Consider the following 21,351-nt stretch of genomic DNA (forward strand, 5'->3'; position numbering starts at 1 on the left):
ATATAATATATATATATATATATAGTATATATATATATATATATATATATGTTTCCGAGACTGAAAGTGTACAGGAAATATATTTTGTCTTGCGTGCGATATTACAAAACGTTTCGAATTAATTTTTATTAGTGGTCATACATGTATGTCTAACTACTTTTTAAAATATATATTTAATAGTTTAATATATTGTACTTTTTCATATATTTAAATAAGTCATGGTTTTGAAATAATGTAATTATATATACATATGCTTCCAAGGCTGAAAGTGTACAGAAAATATGCACATTTTGTTTTGCGTGCAATATAACAAATGTTTCGAATTAATAATTATTACTAGTGTTTCGAATTAATAATTATTTTTAGTCTTTGTTTTATCTGTCTTATGAAGGCAAAACGTGTATTTGACACGAAAAGTTGGATAAATTATTTAATAAAAAATTATTTAAGAAATATTGTTAAACATATAGTTTATTTTTATATATAATTAAGAAGTAATAATTTAATATATTACTGTGATAAAAATATAGGAAAATCTTTTGTATATTATTGTTATATAATAACGACAGAGAGAGAGAGAGGAGTGAAGGAGAGGAGAGTTATTCTCAGTTACTATAACAATAATATACCAGATTCTCTATTTTTGTCATAGTATATTTTTAAATTTATATTTCTTAATTTTCGAAGATCCTTTATTATCCTTTTTTATATAAAAAAGAAATCCATTTTTGGATTATACAAGAAATCGCAATGAATTCGAGAAAGCATCTTGATAAAGTCCCATTAGAATACTATTTAAAAATAATTTTGAATTTATTGCGAATTCTTATGGAGCATAAAATGAATATAATATGTATTTGAAAAAGAACTCAGAACTGGTGACATCCAAATGAATTTTTTTCGAACTCTTAAGAGTTCTTTTGGTGCAGAAATGGGTTAAAAAAAGACTTCTTTTCAGAATTCGGGTACTCAAAAAGAATTCTTTTAGAATTCGCTGTGCTATCTGGGTTACTACTAACGGTTAGTAGATTTTTTTTGTCTTCTGATTTTTTGTAGGAAAACAAATCCAAAAAAGTATACGGTTTTGCCTCACTTTCCCCTATATGTATATAAAATGTATGTATACATATACATATACAAAGTATCCGGTGGTTCGCGCTTCACCTGTCGTGGGCAAGTAGAGTGGGCTAAACCGAATAGAAAAGGCCTTTACCATTTTGCGAAATTCGCAATAATTAATGAAAAATTAATTTAAAAAGATCGAACAATTCGCGTGCCAACAAGCGCGCGGCGAGAAAAGACAGCCCAGTATTACTTGGTTACTATGCACGCGCGGCAAGAAGAGACAGCCCAATGTTACAGTTGCTAAGCACAATACATAATTAAATTTCGTCGCGTGCCTCGTAATCGTAAAACATTGGGCTGTCTCTTCTCGCTGCATATATTTAACATTACGTATATTACGTATGCTTACGTATATTTAAAATTTTTATGCAATTTTATACAAAAACCTTTTTTTGCATAATTGAATTTTTACTTCTCCATTTTGTATTAGCCATATAAACTTTTTGAAAAATATTTTATAATTCTTCAACATGTTTATATTTCATGCCAAAGGTCGCAAATTTTAATATTTTTAAAGAAAAGTCCGTTTTTTAAAAACAATAAAATTTGATCGATTTCTTTCAATATCATGAAATTTTACTTTGCAAAAAGAAATATTTTTTGGAACCAATCGTTATAATACCAATTCCTTCTTAAAGTACAACTCTTAACGTTTCGAATTATGTATTATAAAACCTTCGTATCTTTTTTTAGTCAGTGCTACGTCAATTAAAAGAAAATCAATTTTTTTCATTTTTTCGGCAAAACAAGCTTTCTCTTTTTATTAAATAACTTTTATATTTTTTAATTTGGAATAATTTAACTTACACAGTCTTGTAAAGTTTCAAAAAATTTATCGATTAAAAAAAACGTTCAATTGATGCATTTGTCTTAAAGATACAAACTGGAGAAGAACGACAGGGTCTAAAAGTGCATGGTGAGATAACAACGGAAGTCAAAGTACGTGAAGTTCCTGAAGGTTAAGATGCATAACACGCAGCGGTTTTGTCAAAATAAAATTTCTAAATGATATTTGCTCAAAAATTAGTATATCAATTTAGGATATAAATTATGCACAATTATTGTGTTATAATTATCATAATGATAGTGTAATATTTTATGTTATAACATTTAAAAATTATAATTTCTGAATAATTGTATTTTTTAGGCATGCATAATTATTCATTTTATTGCATAAAATATTTTAAAAATAATAAAACTCAATATATTTATCAATTATTAAGTAATTTCTTTCCAAGTTTAATTTTGCAAATATTTCATCAAAATGATTCGCCGTAACGTTACTGTTTTGCTAAAATACTATTTAGAAAAATTAATTGTGCAAATATTTATACATATTTCTACATTTCTACATGTATTGTTTCAAATATAGATGCATAATTACAATTTTATTCCGATTTCGTCGAATATAAATATTTTTATATTTTTATATTTTATAAATATTTTGCTATCGGGATTATAAATGTTTTCTTATCAGAGTTAGAAATGCAATAACTTACGGCAACGAAGATTATGGTTCGGCTCGTCCACATCACGATACTTAAACTCTAAGGCGGCTGTACAGTTGGCGACGTTTGCCTCACCGGTGTCCGAATCTCGGGCTTGCAGGATCCTCTCGCACACGATCTCAGGAACCTCCGCTCAGTACGCCGTTTCGCCGAACAATGACGAGCGCAAGGCCTGCAGGAAACACGCCGGCACATTAATATCTAGGGTTGCGTTCCAAAACGTTACCTGAATGCACGTTGTCTCTCATAGAGAAAGAGCGAGAAAGTGAAAGTGCGAGGGGGGTGGGGGTTGCACTTTACTGACATTTTGGAACACAGCCTAAGCAGGTAGTTGTTTCTCTACTCTCTACGAGAGAGAGAGGGAGAGAGGGAGAGAGAGAGAGGGGAAGAGAGAGAGAGAGAGAGAGAGAGAGAGAGAGAGAGAGAGAGAGAGAGAGAGAGAGTGAGGGGGGTGGATGCACTAGACTGACATTTTGGAACACAGCCTAAGCAGGTAGTTGTTTCTCTCAGAGTAGTACTCTGCTAGTCAAAATTATTGTATAAATACTATTGCTTCTCTTAGAATATAAAAATTGACAAAATAAAAACAGTTACAGAAAAGGAAATAGTATTGTGTATTAAATTGTGTAGTGTTCGCGGAGTGATCGTATAGGTCATGGCATTCAATCGCAGAAATGTATTCGTAAATATTACGTTGCAACAATCAACGATTTCTTTATTATGAAATAGTATAAATTATAATTGTAAAAAAACATTTTAATTATTATAAAAAAAAATCAGTTACGTGATATAAATTATTATTAAAAAAAAATTGTTAGAGCAGAAGCAAGGAACATTTAACAAGAAAAAAAAAACCAGAATAGCATATGTTAAACAACAAACCAAACTTAATTTTTTGAATTTATCATACTCTGATATCGTACGGTCAGTGTCGCTGAAATTAAAACATGCACTTGTTTAAAAATTTAATTAATTTTGCTTAAATTTTAATTTTTATTATAGGTTTTTTGCTATTGATACAATGATAAATACAAGTTCAAGTATTAGTTTTTTTTTCCTTAGCGACCATAAGTGCAATGTTAAATATCGAGAAAAACAGTCAATTTTAAACAATCATATCTCCGTAACTATAGTGAATTGAATCCAAATATAACACACACATACGTATCAATATTTAAATTAATATTGCTGCAAGTTTAAAGAAAATCAGTATTTTCATCATTTTTTACCAAACTACCTTAAATAGGCTACCTATGGCACTTTCAGGATCAGGGTCTTGGTAGTCCTTGCAATTTTATTCTTAGGGTTTTTATTGCTCCATTCTTGTTATTTCTTTTCCTTTTCGTTTAGGATGCCGAAGGTGTTCTTTTCGACACCTTACAGATTTCCCTGCAACTCCGGATGCAACCGGGATAACGGAGAATCCATCAATCAAGGATCGTTCGCCTATGGAATGTGAAAAAATTTTTTTACGATGTCCAACTTATTTTCTCGTTTATTTCAGAAAATATATAAGAAAAAATATTTATTATTAAAAAATATTATCTATATTCTATAAGTAACATTTGACAATATTATTTTTTTAAGCATTTGAAAAAAACAGCACGTTAAAAAAATTGTTTTATAGTACAAAAAGTCATGTCTTTTTATAGAACATATAAACTGTTCTCGACGGAAGATTGGATCGCAATGATTTATTTCTTGCAAACATGATCTGCAAAATAACGCTGAATACCAGGAAATTACAGTCTGTAACAATAATTGTTGCACATGTCCATAAGTTATTTGAAGCCGTTTTATTTTAGACGTAACTAAATTACAGTGTTATTAAATTTTTTTTGGACTTATTTAAGCAAATGTTCATGCATATTTAATAAATTATTTTTAATTGATGATTGAAACACATATATGAGACCATAGCTAAAAAACTATGACTCATGCTTTTCCGACAATAATTAAAAGTTTATGTAATAATGTAAAAACTGGAGTAACTTTACTAATTATGAACTTTTTATTTTAAACTCATTGGAGTGAGTTTAAAATTATGTAGGCTTTAAAATATATGTTTAGGTATTAGAATTATATGTTTATAAAAGGCGAGAAATAACGAGCGACACTTCGATCGCCTATTGTTATCTGTTTACTCTTTTTTGTGTGAGACCGTTTGAGTATATTTATATCGTTGGTCCTATCGTTCTCCAACGGCTCTCCGAGAGCGATATACTCTTTTCGGGAACCGAAACCCGAATGCCAGCATTGTCCCGTTGTTTCCGGGTAGGGAGATTTTTAGCGCAAAGATTCGTACGTATATATATATCGCCTTCTCGGCGATCGACACGCGCTGACACTCTCACACTCTCGCTTACACCTAGAGATACGTACAGAGATACACACCGACATTCTCGCTTTATCACGCTCTCGCAATTACAAACTACGACCTTCCGAAGAGCATTGACAGAGGAAGATCAACGCTTCAAGTTCGCAATAAACATTATTAATATATCAAATAGAATGTTCTACATATAACTATCCTATCCTTTCCCGTCAATCTGACTCAAGGAGATATCACGAAACGACCAACCTGACCGGCGGACCGGCTATTCATCGCCCCTCCGCCCACAATTTGGATAACTTTTTCACTTTTCTCATCTAATTAATTTTATTACAGTCTATTACTCAAACAATTATGGGGATGTTTCGACAATTCGTTAGCGATTACTTTTATATCGCAACTTTTAATACGACCGCTGGCTTAGAATATTTAAGTATTTTATCTGAATGACTGTTGGTTTACAATATTTTTGCGTTTTAGTCACTTAACTTAAATATGCGATGCGAATTATGTTTTTTGTTTATAACTACTAACTAGATTGTATTTACGGACAGGTTTTATTAATTTGCGGTACACTGAAGATGATCTAATGTAGAAACGTTTGTTATACATTCATCTTAATTTAATAAATTAATATTGAGCACTAACTTCTTGCTACGGCTCATTGCCAGGGCTGCCACCTCTTCGGGTTTGACCCGGAGTCTCCGGGTGAAGAATGAAAATCTCCGAGTCATTGGAGTTTATAAAAAAAATTTTTTTATACCGGATTTTTTATGAATTATTACGCTCTTGTCGCACTCTTTTGTTTATGCAGCCAACTAACGGCCAACGGCTCGTTTTTTAAAATATATTATGAATCCTAAAGAAAGCGAATTACTGCGAAGAGCGTATTGAGTAATAAAAAATATAGTTTCAAAGTCAGAAAAAAATAAAAGGTAGTATGTCGCAATTCTTCTAATAAAGTTGTTATTGTGTTGCGTTCGTTTTTAGAATTGATAATTTTTCGTGCAATCGGAAGTGTGCAATTTTGTTTTGTTTTGTACAATCAAAAATGTCCAATTTTACAATATTAAACATTATAATACATAATAAGTAAACGCAATCAGCATATCGCGTTTGATTTTGTACTTTTCCCTGCTTTTTTTTTTTTTTTTTTCCAGAAGATGATCTTGGGGGAACGTAGACACCGAGGTGGTAGCCCTGCTCATTGCTCTTTTTTATTAGATTGAAAAAAATGAAAGTTCGGTGAAACGTACACTAACTTTATTCTATATCGTATTGGTACGATTTACTAAATTAATTTTTTTACGCATTAGTTTTCTTTCTTTATATTTAGATGGACAATTAAAGAAAATATTATCAAATTTTATAATTATATTGAGATAATACTACTTTTGTGTAATACAAAAAGTATTATTGTGTAGGCGGTATCTGACGTAGCGGGATGTCCGTGGAATAAGTCACCATATGTATTATGTTGTTATTTTCGTGTCGGGTCATTGTCGTTTTCGTGTATGCTTATCTGTCCGTTGCCTCGATTTTATTGTATACCTCTGACGAAACGTGCCATGCCGTGATTGGCTTGATTTGAAAGGATAAGCGTTTTAGCCGAGTGTTTATAAACGGCGACCGCTCGGTCGAGCGCGTCTCTCTCTCTGAGAATTTACAAGAGTAACAATAATAAAGAGTTTATACGATTTCTGAGAATAAGAAAAGAGTTAAGAGTTTAAATCGAATATACATATATCTCTCCTATCGACATCCTATCGACTACAGTTATCAGAAGTGGGATTGTGAATCTGTGTGTGTCGACCGCTGTGAGAAGTGCAGTATGAACGAGCTACGGGGCAGTGGTTTCACGGTGGCCGAACTGAAGGAGGATCTGCGTGCGAGGGGACTGCCGACCGGAGGAACGAAGGCTGAGCTGATTCAGAGGATGGGCGACGGCGGCTCGGGCGTGTGGATGGCCTTGAGTAGGCAGCTGGAGTCGTCGCGCCCGGCCGGGACGTCGGCCTCTGACGACGCGCGAGGTGTTGGCGCGGTGGAGGTCGAGGAAGACCGGACCGCGGTGGTGCGAGAGCAGGGAGCTGCCTCGCGCGCGTGGTTGGTGGATCGCGAACGGATCGCGGCGGCGCGCGAGGAACGAGGATGCGTTCCGCGTATGGAGGACCTGGAGCGCGCGGAGTTAAATCTTTTGCGGAGAGAAAAAGAGCTGTGGGAGAGAGAGAGAGATCGCTTTTGGGAGAGAGAGCTGTCCCGCGACTCGTCGGTTGCATCGACGAGGGTGTTCGGCGGTGGTCGGGGGCGTTAAAGAATTGCTCCCGGAGTTTGACACGAGTGACAACACATTCTGGCGGTGGAGAAGTCAGCTCGAGCTTTTGAGGGACACGTATCAATTCGCCGAGAAGGCGACGAGGATCTTGATCGGTTCGCGCCTGCGGGGACGAGCATTGACATGGTTCTATTCGAGAACCGAATATCTGACGCTGAGTATCGAGGAACTCTTAGAGGAGATGAGGCAAATGTTCGATTTGCGCCCAGGCAAATTGGTTCTCCGGAAGGAATTCGAGGCTCGTGTATGGAGGGGGAACGAGCCGTTCTGCGACTACTGCCACGAGAAGATGATCCTCGCGAATCGTGTTCCGGTGGCTGAGGATGAGCTCCTCGATTACATCATCGAGGACATCACGGATGTGCGGCTGCGAAATCAGGCGCGCCTTATGAGATTCCGGTCAAAGGCGGAATTAATGCAGGCGTTCGAGAGCATCGTCGTTGAGCGGGAGGACAGGAGGACGGGCTCGACCGGAGGATCGGGATGGAGAGGAGGCAGCGCAGGGCCGGTTGCCGGCGAGGGGTCGCGCCGGACGGAGAACCAAGAAACCGGGAAGGAAGCGGAAGCTGGCAGAACGACAGAGCGGATGCGTGCGAGATGCCATCGGTGCGGTGAGTCGGGGCACGTCGCGACGCGGTGCGAGCGGCCGCCGACGGAGCGCGCGTGTTATATTTGCGGGGCGGCGGGGCACTTAGTGGCGGGGTGTCCTAAGCGCGAGTGCCCGACGGGCACGGGGCCGTCGGAGGGGTCGGCGGAGATTTTGACGGTTGCGTCGCGTTCCCGGAACCGTATATGCTAGACATAAGCATTTCGGCAATAGACGGACGCGCGAATTACGATCACAGGGACGGCGCGGTAATCGATTCAATCAGCCTAATTAAAAGCAGCAGTGTCCCGGCCGAATTATGTTTACCGGTCGAGGTAGTAGCGGTCGGGGAGACGAATACCGTCAACAAAATTATGACGATCGAAAATATCGACGATTCGAGTAGCGTGCATGACGAGCGGCAGATCAATATTGACGAAGATGCGAAAGAAATTTGTGAGACGTACGAGTCGTGCTGTCTCGGAGACTCACAGGCGGAAAACGGTGCGCCTGACCTTGTAGCGAGCGTTCCGTTGAGGTGCGAGCGGCCGATGTATTCGCGCCCGCGTGAGACGTCATTTACGGACAGGAAGGCTTTTATTCATCGACGAAATAAGAAATATTTTTCAATTTTTGAATTAGGGGATGGATCTAAAACAAAAACGTATACTATAATATATCGCATAAAGTGTAATTCCCTATTAAAAATAGAAATCAAATCGCAAGAATTTTATAAGAGAGCAATATCAATATCGAACAAAATTTTTAAAAATTACAATTTAAAATATAAAAAATAATTAAGCAATGTAATAATTATTAAATTTGTTTATAGTGTATAATTTATAACATAATTATTAAAAATATATCAATAATTTAGCTCACCTCTTTGAACCTCCTGCAGGTTTGAGAAGATACGTTGCTATGTACAGAGAGTAACATATTTTGTTTTATCGTTGCTATAGAAAATTCGATGATGTTAAAGTTGTGTTCGAAAATTCGCTATTAGTATTGAAAATCTATAATTCACGTCACACATGTTATAGATTTTTAGTATTGATGGAAATTTGGGAACATAACTTTGATTAGACATAAAATTAATAAATTTTAAAACACAACCTTAACATATCTCTCTTTTTCATCGAATTTTCTATAGCAACGATAAAACAAAATATGTTACTCTCTGTACATAGCAACGTATCTTCTCAAACCTGCAGGAGGTTCAAAGAGGTGAGCTAAATTATTGATATATTTTTAATAATTATGTTATAAATTATACACTATAAACAAATTTAATAATTATTACATTGCTTAATTATTTTTTATATTTTAAATTGTAATTTTTAAAAATTTTGTTCGATATTGATATTGCTCTCTTATAAAATTCTTGCGATTTGATTTCTATTTTTAATAGGGAATTACACTTTATGCGATATATTATAGTATACGTTTTTGTTTTAGTTTTAAATAAAGGAGCGAAGAAGAAAAAGGGATAGAAAGAAAAAATGGAAAAAGTTAACCAACATCAAAAGGATAAGAAAAAAAATAATGGAAATAAACATTCGTCGCAAATTAATTTAAAGGAATCCTCTCTTAACAAGTAAATTTATTAATATATTCATTTTTATTAATATTTTCATTTTTTATTTATAAATTTTTAAATTATTGTTAGAGAATAGCTAATTTTGTTAGTTAAAATCGATTGATAGCTTTTTCGTAATAATTTAAGTTATTTTTATAATTGCTTTCTCATATAAAAAAGATTCTATTTTATCGATTCTTTCTTAAAGTTCGCAATATAATAATCTTTGAAATAATTTAAATGCAAGAGCTTATAACTTCGTGACATAAAAGTTTTATAAAATATATTTTATTAATCATATTGATATTGTATTGATATACGCGACTCATTTACAGAATACTTAACATACAGCAGGAAACATTAAATGAAGAAAATAATTCGGAAAACAGCAACAAGAAGGAAACTTTTACTCCAAATCGAAGTAATGATGTGGAAGTCAACAGGCAGGAAATTACTTTTCTCAATCAAAATGATGTTTTAGAGACGATATATTTGGCGTCGGATGAAATGTTGGAATCGATACAATTCGAAGATTCTACTGTGTGAGTCTTTATATTTTTAATTTATACTTAATATAATATAATTTTTTATTTAATTGTATAATTATTATGCAAATTTTTACCTCTATGTCTTAAATGTATTATCATATCAGTTAATAGAATATTTATGAGATTAATTTAAACGAAAAATTTAATAACGAAATATACTACAATATAATGAATTGTTTTTAAAATTTACATTATCAGAAATTATATAACCACATGTAATTATCAAATCTACCATTGGAAAAATATTATCAATAAATGATATTTAATACACTTTCGTTAATAATGTATTGTTTTTTAAAGCATGTTATTAGAATAATTTAATTAAAATATCTCATTTCTAAATTAATATAGTTTTGATACAAATATATTTAATATCAAAATTTTTATGTCACAATAACCTTCAAAATTTCTTTTGGACTATTTATTAACAATTGTTGTGATCACATTATGTATATATATTTGATTCTTTCTTAAATAAAAAATAATTATCTTTTATTGTAATTAACAAATAAAAGAACATATTATTTAATATTTTATCTTGATAATTAAAACAAATTAAAATATTATTATATTACTAATTTTAATAAAAAATTTATTTAGAGAAATTGTTGGATATATCGATGAAATTGATGGTCCGAAGATAGTTGGTAAATCCCAACATTATAGATTGTTAAAGTTTCTGGTGAACAACAACAGTAAACATCGCATTCAAGTTGTTGCCTGGAACGAAGAAATTGATCGTATAAATTTTCATATACAACCAAATCGAGTAAGTGATACATTTTTATTTAATTTATTTTTTATAACATTAAAATTATTATTTTTATTATCATTTTGTTGTAATATTTTTTAAAAAAATTTTTATTCCAATAAAGTACATATAAAACAGTAGTATTAGAATAATATTAATTTAATATATTTAATTTAATAATATTTGTTAATTTTGCAGATTGTGCATATTGATGGTGCCAAGGCTAAAAGGCTAAAAATACCTGAATTCAACCAAGGGACTCTTCAATACGAATTAATTATTCGTTCCAACACGACGATAAATACATTGGGTAATTTTGACCTAAAAAAAAACATTCAAGCGGTGCAACCACAATTAGTGGAATTGTGTGATGTATCTCAACATCTTAATGCATGCATTAGTAAGTGTTTATATGTATATAATATACTTTATACTATAATCCGGTATTTCTTATATATCGATGAACATTTGTATGCAAATGTACGTATAAATATGTAACTGTATGTTTTACAAATCTTTTATATACATATTTTTTACATAATTTCTTATTTTTATGCTATTTGATTTTTATAATTATGGGATTTAAATATTTTCTATAAGTCAATTCGTTATAATACAGTCTTGTGATAAACTAAAAATTAATAAAATTTTTTTCAGTTATACGTGGATACATTAAAACGAATTTCAATAAGTTTTCAAATAGTTTTAAAACAATAGGCTGCGGATCCATTACAGATAAGACGTATAAATTAGAGATACAAATAGTTAATTATGATAATGATGTCTACTTCGACAAGGGGCAAATGATTGAAATGAAAGGATATGTAAAAATTATGAGTAAGCTATGTGAAAAAGTTTTAAAATTTCTAAAAATATAATAACTATATAACTGTCATTAATATTATAATTTTATCATTTAGATGATGTATTTTACTTGGAGGTTGATCATTCAACAGACATAAAGCAAATAGGAGAGGAAAAGTTATCTCTACAACAATTATTGTTGGGTACAAGACCAAAAAAAAAACATCCAATGAAGATTTAGGATTACCACCACGCAAAATGATTCGAAAATAATGATTCTTTTCCTTTAAATAATATGTGAAAATAATTATAATACAAAAAAAAAATTTTTTAACGCGTTCACAATGTTTCGTTATAAGTAGTTTTACTTTCGTGTTATTTAAACGTTATAATATTTCGAAAGTATTATTTTATATATATATATATACTCTTCTAGAGACTATATATAGTATCCAGTATTTTTTTTTATAGAACTTTAACATTAAGTAAAATATAATTATTTCAATGATGATAAAAATAAATGTCACCATTCGTTACATAAGTAATGATTTTTCAAAAATAATGTTATATGTAATACAATGTATTTTATGAAATAAAATTAAATTTTATGTAGAATGTTTTCGTAAGCATTATGTAGAATGTTTTCGTAAGCATATTGCATTCCGAAAACATTACAATTTATAGGATATTTTTGTACTTAATTATTGTGTATATTATATGTTGTATGATTATATATTGCAAGAATGTAGATATTATTTATATTTAAATTTAATACGGCCGAGAGATCGAGTACATTAATTATATTTAGTCGTTTATTAATCATCATTCATACTTTCTATGCAGATGTAAAATAAAAAATAAAATTTTGCAAATCGAGGGATTCTTTTTCTTTTTAATATTATCGATCTCTTTTTTTTAATGTTTAATTTACTCAGGAGTAAGCAAAAAAGATAGCCTATTTCGACATAATAATTAGTTTAATGTATCACGAATTTCGGCTAGAGAGTATTGAAGTAAAATGATATTATATCTTTTTTTCTCTTAATTATTTTATAAATAGATAAATTTGCTTAATTATTTAATTAAAATCCTATAAATTGTGATAATGCAATATGCTTACGAAAACATTCTACATAAAATTTAATTTTATTTCATAAAATACATTGTATATACATATAACATCATTTTTAAAAAATCATTATTTATGTAACGAATGGTGACATCTATTTTCAACATTATTGAAATAATTATATTTTACTTTTAATGTCAAAGTTCGAAAAAAATTGATACAGGATACTGTATAGTCCTTAGAAGAATATATGAAATAATATTTTCGCTAAATAAGGTGAAAGTAAAACTACTTATAACCAAAAATTGTGGCGCGTTTAAAAAAAAATTTGTTTAAGTATTAGTATTATTTATACATATTATTTAATGATATAGCGAAATCATTTTAATCGTTATTTTCGAATCATTTTGCGTGATGGTAATCCTAAATCTTCATTAGATGTTTTCGTTAAAAGTGATCTTGCACCCAACAATAATTGTTGAAAAGATATCTCTTTTTCTCCTATTTGCTTTATATCAGAATTCTGAACCTCCAAGTAAAATTCGTTATCTAAATGATAAAATTATAATATATTAATGACAATTATATATACCTATAATTATTATATTTTTATTATATTATTACATTCATTCAACATGACAAAATTTTTAAAATAACAATTAAAGTTATGCAATTTGTTAATATTATTTTGTTAAATTCATATTCATCAATATTCATATTCATATTCATATTCTATATTTTATATTCTATATTCATATTATATATATTACCTCTCATTTCTCTTAACCTCTGTCCTCTCTGCATTAACCCCACTCACGATGTGTCACCGAACTTTCAGCAATTACGTTCACACCTCTCTCTCGCGATATCATCGACCGCCAATCACGTACGCGGAAAAGGGGCAACAATACAAGCGATACAAAACATACACTTCAGGCGTTTCATGACTTTTTTCATATATTTTAAAAGTTTGATGAAAATATAATTACCTATAAGCAAGACCCAATGATTTCTGTCCTATAATAGATCAAATCATCAAAATGGTATATAAATAATTACCAATTTTGATGATATTTTATTCAAATAAGACATTATTTGATATTTTTCTATGTTAGAAATCGTAGATTGATCTTTGTCATCGTCGTTATAAGTAGTAAGTATAGTATTGTATTATATTATTATTAACATAACGTAACGAAATAGTATATATTGCACAATCACACACACATACACACACATACACATCATATATTATGTTATACCTATATGTTATATATTATGTATTTATTACGTTATACATATGTACGTATATGTTATACTCGTTATATGTTGGAATATCGATAATCCGTAATTGTCATTCTTATTATACATATCCTCACAAATTTATTTTAATACCTGATAGATATTAAAAATGCTGAAACGAAGATTACCAAACGATTGGATTACCGTCAATTTCTAAAAGCCATCCGGACCTAATATACTATTTTAATATGAAAACAAATCAATGTACTCGTACATTGACTGAACCTGTTGAAAGTGAAACCAAGACATCTCTTATCAAATTGCAAACACAATTGAATTCAAATGTTATTGATGTTTGAAATTCTCTCCATTCAAAATGAGTTTTATGTTTTTTATTATTTACCTGAGATGTTTTATTGATTACATTTGTGGTGCTTCTACAATATTATCATTTTATTTTTGTTTCCAAACTGTCTTGTCGTCCACAAGATTGTATTCAGTTGTTATGGATGTCTGATGCTTTCTCTCTTTATGATGAGTTTTATGTTTTTTTATTATTTACCTGAGATGTCTAATTGATTTTATTTGTGGTATTTCTACAATTTTATCACTTGATTGTTGCTTGCAAGCGAGCTTGTCATCCGCAAGATAGTGTTCAGATGTGTTATTGATGTCTAATGTTCTCTCTCTTCATGATCAGTTTCATGTTTTTTATTAGTTTTTTTGAGATGTCTTATTGGTCGCATTGGTGGTGATTCTACAATTTTATCACTTGATTGTTGTTTGCAAGCTCTCTGACATCCGCAAGATTAATCTTGCAGATGACAGGACAGCTTGGAAACAACAAGTGATAAATATAGAAAGATCACAAATGAAACCAATAAGACATCTCAGGTAAATAATAGAAAACATTAAACTTATCATTAAGAGAGCGATCATCAGACATTAATAACATCTGTACACAAACTTCTAAATGACGAATCAGCTTGCAAACCACAATTAAATGATAAAATCGTAGAAACGCCATATATGAAACCAATAAGACATCTCCGGTAAATAATAAGAAACATAAAACTCATCATGAAGAGAGAGAACATTAGACATCAATAACATCTGACCACAATCTTGTAAATGACAAGATAGCTTGCAAACAACAATCGAGTGATAAAATTGTAGAAACGCGACAAATGAAACCAATATGACATCTCCTGTAAATAAAAAACATAAAACTCATCATGAAGAGAGAGAACGTCAGACATTAATAACATCTGAACACAATTATGTTTGCAATCTGACAAGAGCTGTCTGGGTTTCATTCTCAAAAGACTCAGTCTATGTAGATTAATTTGTTTTCTTATTAAAATAATATATTCTGTCCGGATAGCTTTCAGAATTGACGGTAATCGAATCGTTTGGTAATTTACGTTTCATCATTTTTAATATCTATCAAGTATTAATAAATTGTGAAGATGAAGCACGTGCAATATTACACCGGTATTATTTAGACTTTTCCAATATTATTTGTCTATTTCAGCTGTGATCTCTTAATCGGAAAAAAAGTCCGTCCTTCAGTAAACGAAACTATGTAATAATTATTTATATAATTGTTCATATATTTGCATTTATATAATTGTTCAATTCATTATATTTAGATTTGTTGGACTTTTCGTTTATTGTTTCACGTCTCCTTAATTTGTAAATGTCTTATGTGTTCAACTTGTGTTGTTTCTATTATTTTATCACTTGATTGTTATGTGCAAGCTATCTAGTCATCCACAAGATTGTGTTCAGATGTTATTAATACATAATGTTCACTCTCTTCATGATAAATTTCAAGTTTTTATTACTTACCTGAGATGTCTTACTGCTTGTATTTGCGGTGTTTTTACAATTTTATCAATTGATTGTTGTTTGCAAGTTGTCTTGTCATCAAATTAATTTTATTTAAAATTATACCGGGTGAGTCAGTTAAAGTGTTACAGACTTATATCTCGGAAACGAAGCATTTTAGAGGATAATGTTTCAGACAAAAGTTATATGGTTTCAAGGGGGACATAAGATGGTGTCATTTGTGTGTGTGTGTGTATGGTTTGACCTTAGATAATCGTTTGAAGATCACGTGAAGGTCCTCTTTAATTCCTTAAATGGAACCTACTATTTTTTATTGCATATTCTTGTAGCTTATCTCGAGAGCTTTCCAAAACACTATAATAAAATGTTCTTCCGATAAGTATTTTTCGAGTTATAAGGCTTGAAATTAACAATTTTTTAACATAAGATGTAAAATATCTTGTAAAATATCTTGTAAACTATTCAATTTTCGATAATCTTACCTTAATACTTTTATGCACGTAATAATGAGATCAATCAATTGGTGTAAAAAAAACAGATAATTGTTTTTAAAAAATGTATGTAATTTGCAACATGCAGCTGCTTACATTTTCTTAAAAACAACTATGTGTTTTCTTTACACTAATGGATTGGTCTATTTCGTGCATAAAAGTATTAAGGTAACATTACTGAAAACTGAATATTGTACAAGATATTTTACATTTTATGTCAAAAAATTGTTAACTTCAAGCCATAACTCGAAAAATACTTAACGGAAGCACATTTTATTATAGTGTTTTGGAAAGCTCTCGAGATAAGTTACAAGAATATGCAATAAAAAATATGGAGTTCCATTTAAGAAATTGAAGGTGACTTTCACGTGATCTTCAAATGACTATCCAAGGTCAAATCACAATGTCACCATCTTATGTTCCTCTTGAAACCATACAACTTTTGTCTGAAACATTTTTCTCTAAAATGCTTTATTTCCAAGATATAAGTCTGTAACACTTTAACTAACTCACCCGGTATTTATTAAATTTTAAATCAATTACTTTATCTGTGTGTAATGACAAAATTTTAATTACACAAAATAAATTTATGAACGTTACTCATCAACGGATCGTTTGAGAAGGAAACAAACATTGCATTCGAATGAGGCCAGCTGCGATAGAACAGCGCATTATCACCTTAAAATATTTTAACTCTGTTTGAGAAATACAAAAAAGTACGAACCGACGGTACGATTTTTTTTATTTTTTGCAGAAAAAATATTGTTACGTCCAGACTCAAGGAAGGAAGAGTCGAAAGGAAGGACGTAACTAAATTTATCTTTTCGAACGACGGCAGACTATCCGTCTGTTCGACCCGAACGAACGTCTGGGCCCAAATAGGTCAACGACCGCAAGGGTCGCTCTTACTCTATTTAAAGGGCCGTTCGCTCGGTGGTCCCTTTTTGGCAAGAGAATTTAATCTCTTTTACGCAGGATGGGACCTTGTGCGATCCTGGTTTACGGGAATAAGTGGGAACGGGTTATTAATAAATGAAAATCATTTATTTTGAAATTTATAAATTTATTCCTAATATAAAGACGAAAGAATTTATATACATAATAATATTATTGACGGACTTAGTTGCTAATGAAGAGTGAATGTATGTGTATGTGTCGCGGGTGATACATTAGTACGGAGGTCTTCAATCGGGGCAGAAAGGGGTAAGAGTTATTGTTTAAATTTTAGGGTCCCGATTGGTGGTTACAATAATTTAAATGGTAATAGGTATATAAAATTAGTGTCCATGTGTGTGCGTGTAAGAGAGACTTCTAGGTTATATGAGTTCGGTAATTATGGCGGTGGAGGGGGGATAGGTTCGTAGGAGAAGGTGTGCAGGGACGGCTAAAGGATATCTTCGCCCGGGAACATACCAGGGGATGATGTTATTCCTATCGGTGGTCTCTAGAAATTCGCGTAAGGCCTCGTGGTCTACGGGGCCTGGACCAATCGTGAAAGCTTCCTCAGGGACTTCTCGTATCCCTGGGAGCTGGTTTATCAGCCAAGCTCTGAATTGCTCGTATGAGAGCTTGGCAGGCGATTCTGATTCTTCGGAATCGTCGTCGCTGATATCTACTACCTCAAACCCTTCCGGATGTTCCCTATTTACCGAGGACGTTGGGGATGAGGGAGGAGAATCTTCAAGGGTGATTGTTGAGGGAGCCGGAGACGGAGATCTAGGTGGCTCAGGGCGTTCGGGAGAAGCAGGGGGAAGAAAGGGAGAAGGGCTCCGCGGAGAATCGGCGTCCTCAGAGGAAACAGAGGAGTGAGGGGAAGGGGCCCGCTGAGGTATAGCGGGTTCGGGAGAAAGAGGAGAAGGAGTTCGCGGGGAATCGAAAAATTCTGCAGAAGCAGAGGTAGCGGGAGACGGCGTCAGCGGGGTTTCTATATGTTCGGGTGAGGAAATAGGAGAGACCGTAGGGTGATATGTATTAGTTGTCTCTGTATGGATCGGTGTGTTAATTTTTTCTAGGGAGCCGAAGGTTTCGCCCGCAGCCAGACTCCGTGCCAACGCTTTCTTTAACCGCCTATTACGCCGGTTTCGCGCCAATTTAACAGCGGTTCGCGAGGGTCGTCTCCTTGGATTTTCCACTACGAGAGCGAATAATAAAGTAACCGGGCAAGAAGAGTTTTTACTGAAAAATAACTCTGGGAGTTCTTGTAAGAGAAAAAAAAAAATATATATATATATATATTTATTTTTATATAATTTTGATATTTTAATTATTTAATAATTTAGTTAGTTATTGTATTACTTATTTGTTCATTCAAGAGAGAGAGAGAGAGAGAGAGAGAGAGAGAGAGATAGAGAGTGAGAGAGAGTAAATCACGGATTGTTCCGCTATCGCGGGAAATCCGGAGTGATTTCAAAAGGTAAGGGGATGATAGAAATCACGGATTGCTCCGCTATCGCGGGAAATCCAGAGTGATTTCGAGAGAAAGAGGAGATGGAAGAAATCACGGATTGCTCCGCTATCGCGGGAAATCCGGAGTGATTTCAAAAGGTAAGGGGATGATAGAAATCACGGATTGCTCCGCTATCGCGGGAAATCCAGAGTGATTTCGAGAGAAAGAGGAGATGGAAGAAATCACGGATTGCTCCGCTATCGCGGGAAATCCGGAGTGATTTCAAAAGGTAAGGGGATGATAGAAATCACGGATTGCTCCGCTATCGCGGGAAATCCACAGTGATTTCGAGAGAGAGGGAGAAGATGGAAGAAATCACGGATTGCTCCGCTATCGCGGGAAATCCGGAGTGATTTCAAAAGATAAGGGGATGATAGAAATCACGGATTGCTCCGCTATCGCGGGAAATCCAGAGTGATTTCGAGAGAAAGAGGAGATGGAAGAAATCACGGATTGCTCCGCTATCGCGGGAAATCCGGAGTGATTTCAAAAGGTAAGGGGATGATAGAAATCACGGATTGCTCCGCTATCGCGGGAAATCCACAGTGATTTCGAGAGAGAGGGAGAAGATGGAAGAAATCACGGATTGCTCCGCTATCGCGGGAAATCCGGAGTGATTTCAAAAGATAAGGGGATGATAGAAATCACGGATTGCTCCGCTATCGCGGGAAATCCAGAGTGATTTCGAGAGAAAGAGGAGATGGAAGAAATCACGGATTGCTCCGCTATCGCGGGAAATCCGGAGTGATTTCAAAAGGTAAGGGGATGATAGAAATCACGGATTGCTCCGCTATCGCGGGAAATCCACAGTGATTTCGAGAGAGAGAGAGAGATAAGGATGGGGGAAGAAAGGACAGTTTTTCGAAGTTAGAATTTAACAAGGATAATAAATTAATAAATTAAAAAGGAAAACAATTATAATTTAATTGAAGTCCCAGAATTATTTTAAGTATTATTAGTAAGGGTGGAGATGTAGCGTGCTTGATAACTTACTACTTATGGAGTGCGCAGGTAGATGTTAATTATTCCAGGTGTGAATCTGGCTACGGACTCCTCCGTGAGGATGGTGTTCCACTCGCAGTTGTTCACTCGCGAAAATCGTCGTACTCGGTGAGCACTGGGCACACGATGATTTCACAAATGTCACTGCGAATGCTCACGAGTTCGAGATTCTCTCGAAGGATGGTGATACAACTTTTCGCGATTGATCCGCGAGCGTAGGTTTGAGAAAAGATTGATATTCTCTGAGAGATGTTACGGGTATATATACCTTCTTGCTCCTCCTTCCCGTTAGTTTGTTAATATTTCCTGACGAATAGGGAATTTTTCAATAACGCCCTTTCAGTCCCGGAGGCGTCTCTTGACTTTAAAAGTTTATCGGGATTGGTCAGGGCTTTTGTTTAGGGCCCTAGGTTTTGACCAATGGAGAATTTGTTGAGGTTTATATTTTTATTATCCTCTCGAGATTTCGATATCGGCGGCGGTGTTTGTTGTTAGTTTTTCCTATATCGCGATATTTGTCGTTTGTTAGTGCCGCTTTTATCGGCGGGTTCTCGCTTTATTGCCCTCGCGTGTGGCTTAGAGCTTGTTTACTGAGAGGCGATGCGTGTGGCATCTTTTTAATCTTTATATTTTTCGCCGCTTTCTCGCGAGAATACCCGCAGGTGTGCTATCTTATTTTGCACACTTTCGTTTTCATTATTTGTTTTCCCCTAATTTTACTAGGGAAGGATTTGCTTTCGGCGCGTTCTCGCCGTCTTTATGTTTTGCCGATATGTGATTTTAACTTATTATTCGCGAGGGTGTCGGCAAGAATCCGCTTTCGGCATCTTTCCGCCTGGTCTCTTTTATTTACCGATTTTGTAATATTTATCGGTCGCTCACGATATCTGCAGCTGTCCGTTTCGCTGGGCACGTTTTCGTTTTATTATATACGTGCCGCTTAGATTATTATTATCTTTTTTCTTCCTTTCTTATTTACCTAACAACAAACTTCGCCTTGGTCGTGGGAAAGAAAAGAATCGTGAAGTCCGCCGGACGTAACACCCCCCGCCTTAGACAAATGTTGGGGGTGTAAAAACACAACATTTGCAAAAAGAATCTGTGAGGAATAATTCGATTCTTTTCTTGCCACGACTTGCCGATTTGGTAGAAAGACTCACATTTAATTCTGTTTTTATTAAATGTGTTTCTTTGAGTTCCTAATTACTATTTAAATATTTTGTAGAAAAGGAGGAAAGAAAAGGCGACCACCATAACCCCTTCCTTTGTTCTTTCGTCCTTTCCTCGCTTTTTATACAATTTACTTATAGCTTATTTTTAATTGTACTTATTTATTTAAATTTAGTACCGCTAATACATGTAACGCTGGTGTGGAGCCCTTTTTCTATCGTATGAAAATTCTAATGAAAATAGAGGGATATATATATATATAAAATATATATATGTTATATATAAAGAAAAGAAAAGAATTTAGGCACGTTTTTATCTGCCTGATTTTCGTCAGTAGTAAATGTCAGTTCTCTGGTGTCAAGTAGCAGGTCCCTTCCTTTTATTGCTCTTCTACCCCTCTGGGGATCACAGCTTGACCCCAGCCTTCGGCCAAGTATGTCTGGTCGACGTATAGATATTCTTCTATGCAGTCCCTGCAGTTTATTGCCGGTTTGATTGTTACTATTACTTTATTG

This window comes from Prenolepis imparis, unplaced genomic scaffold, assembly GCF_030444845.1.
Source record: "Prenolepis imparis isolate NDT839.2.m4 unplaced genomic scaffold, iyPreImpa1.0 SCAF_30, whole genome shotgun sequence".
NCBI classification, from domain to species: Eukaryota; Metazoa; Arthropoda; class Insecta; order Hymenoptera; family Formicidae; genus Prenolepis; species Prenolepis imparis.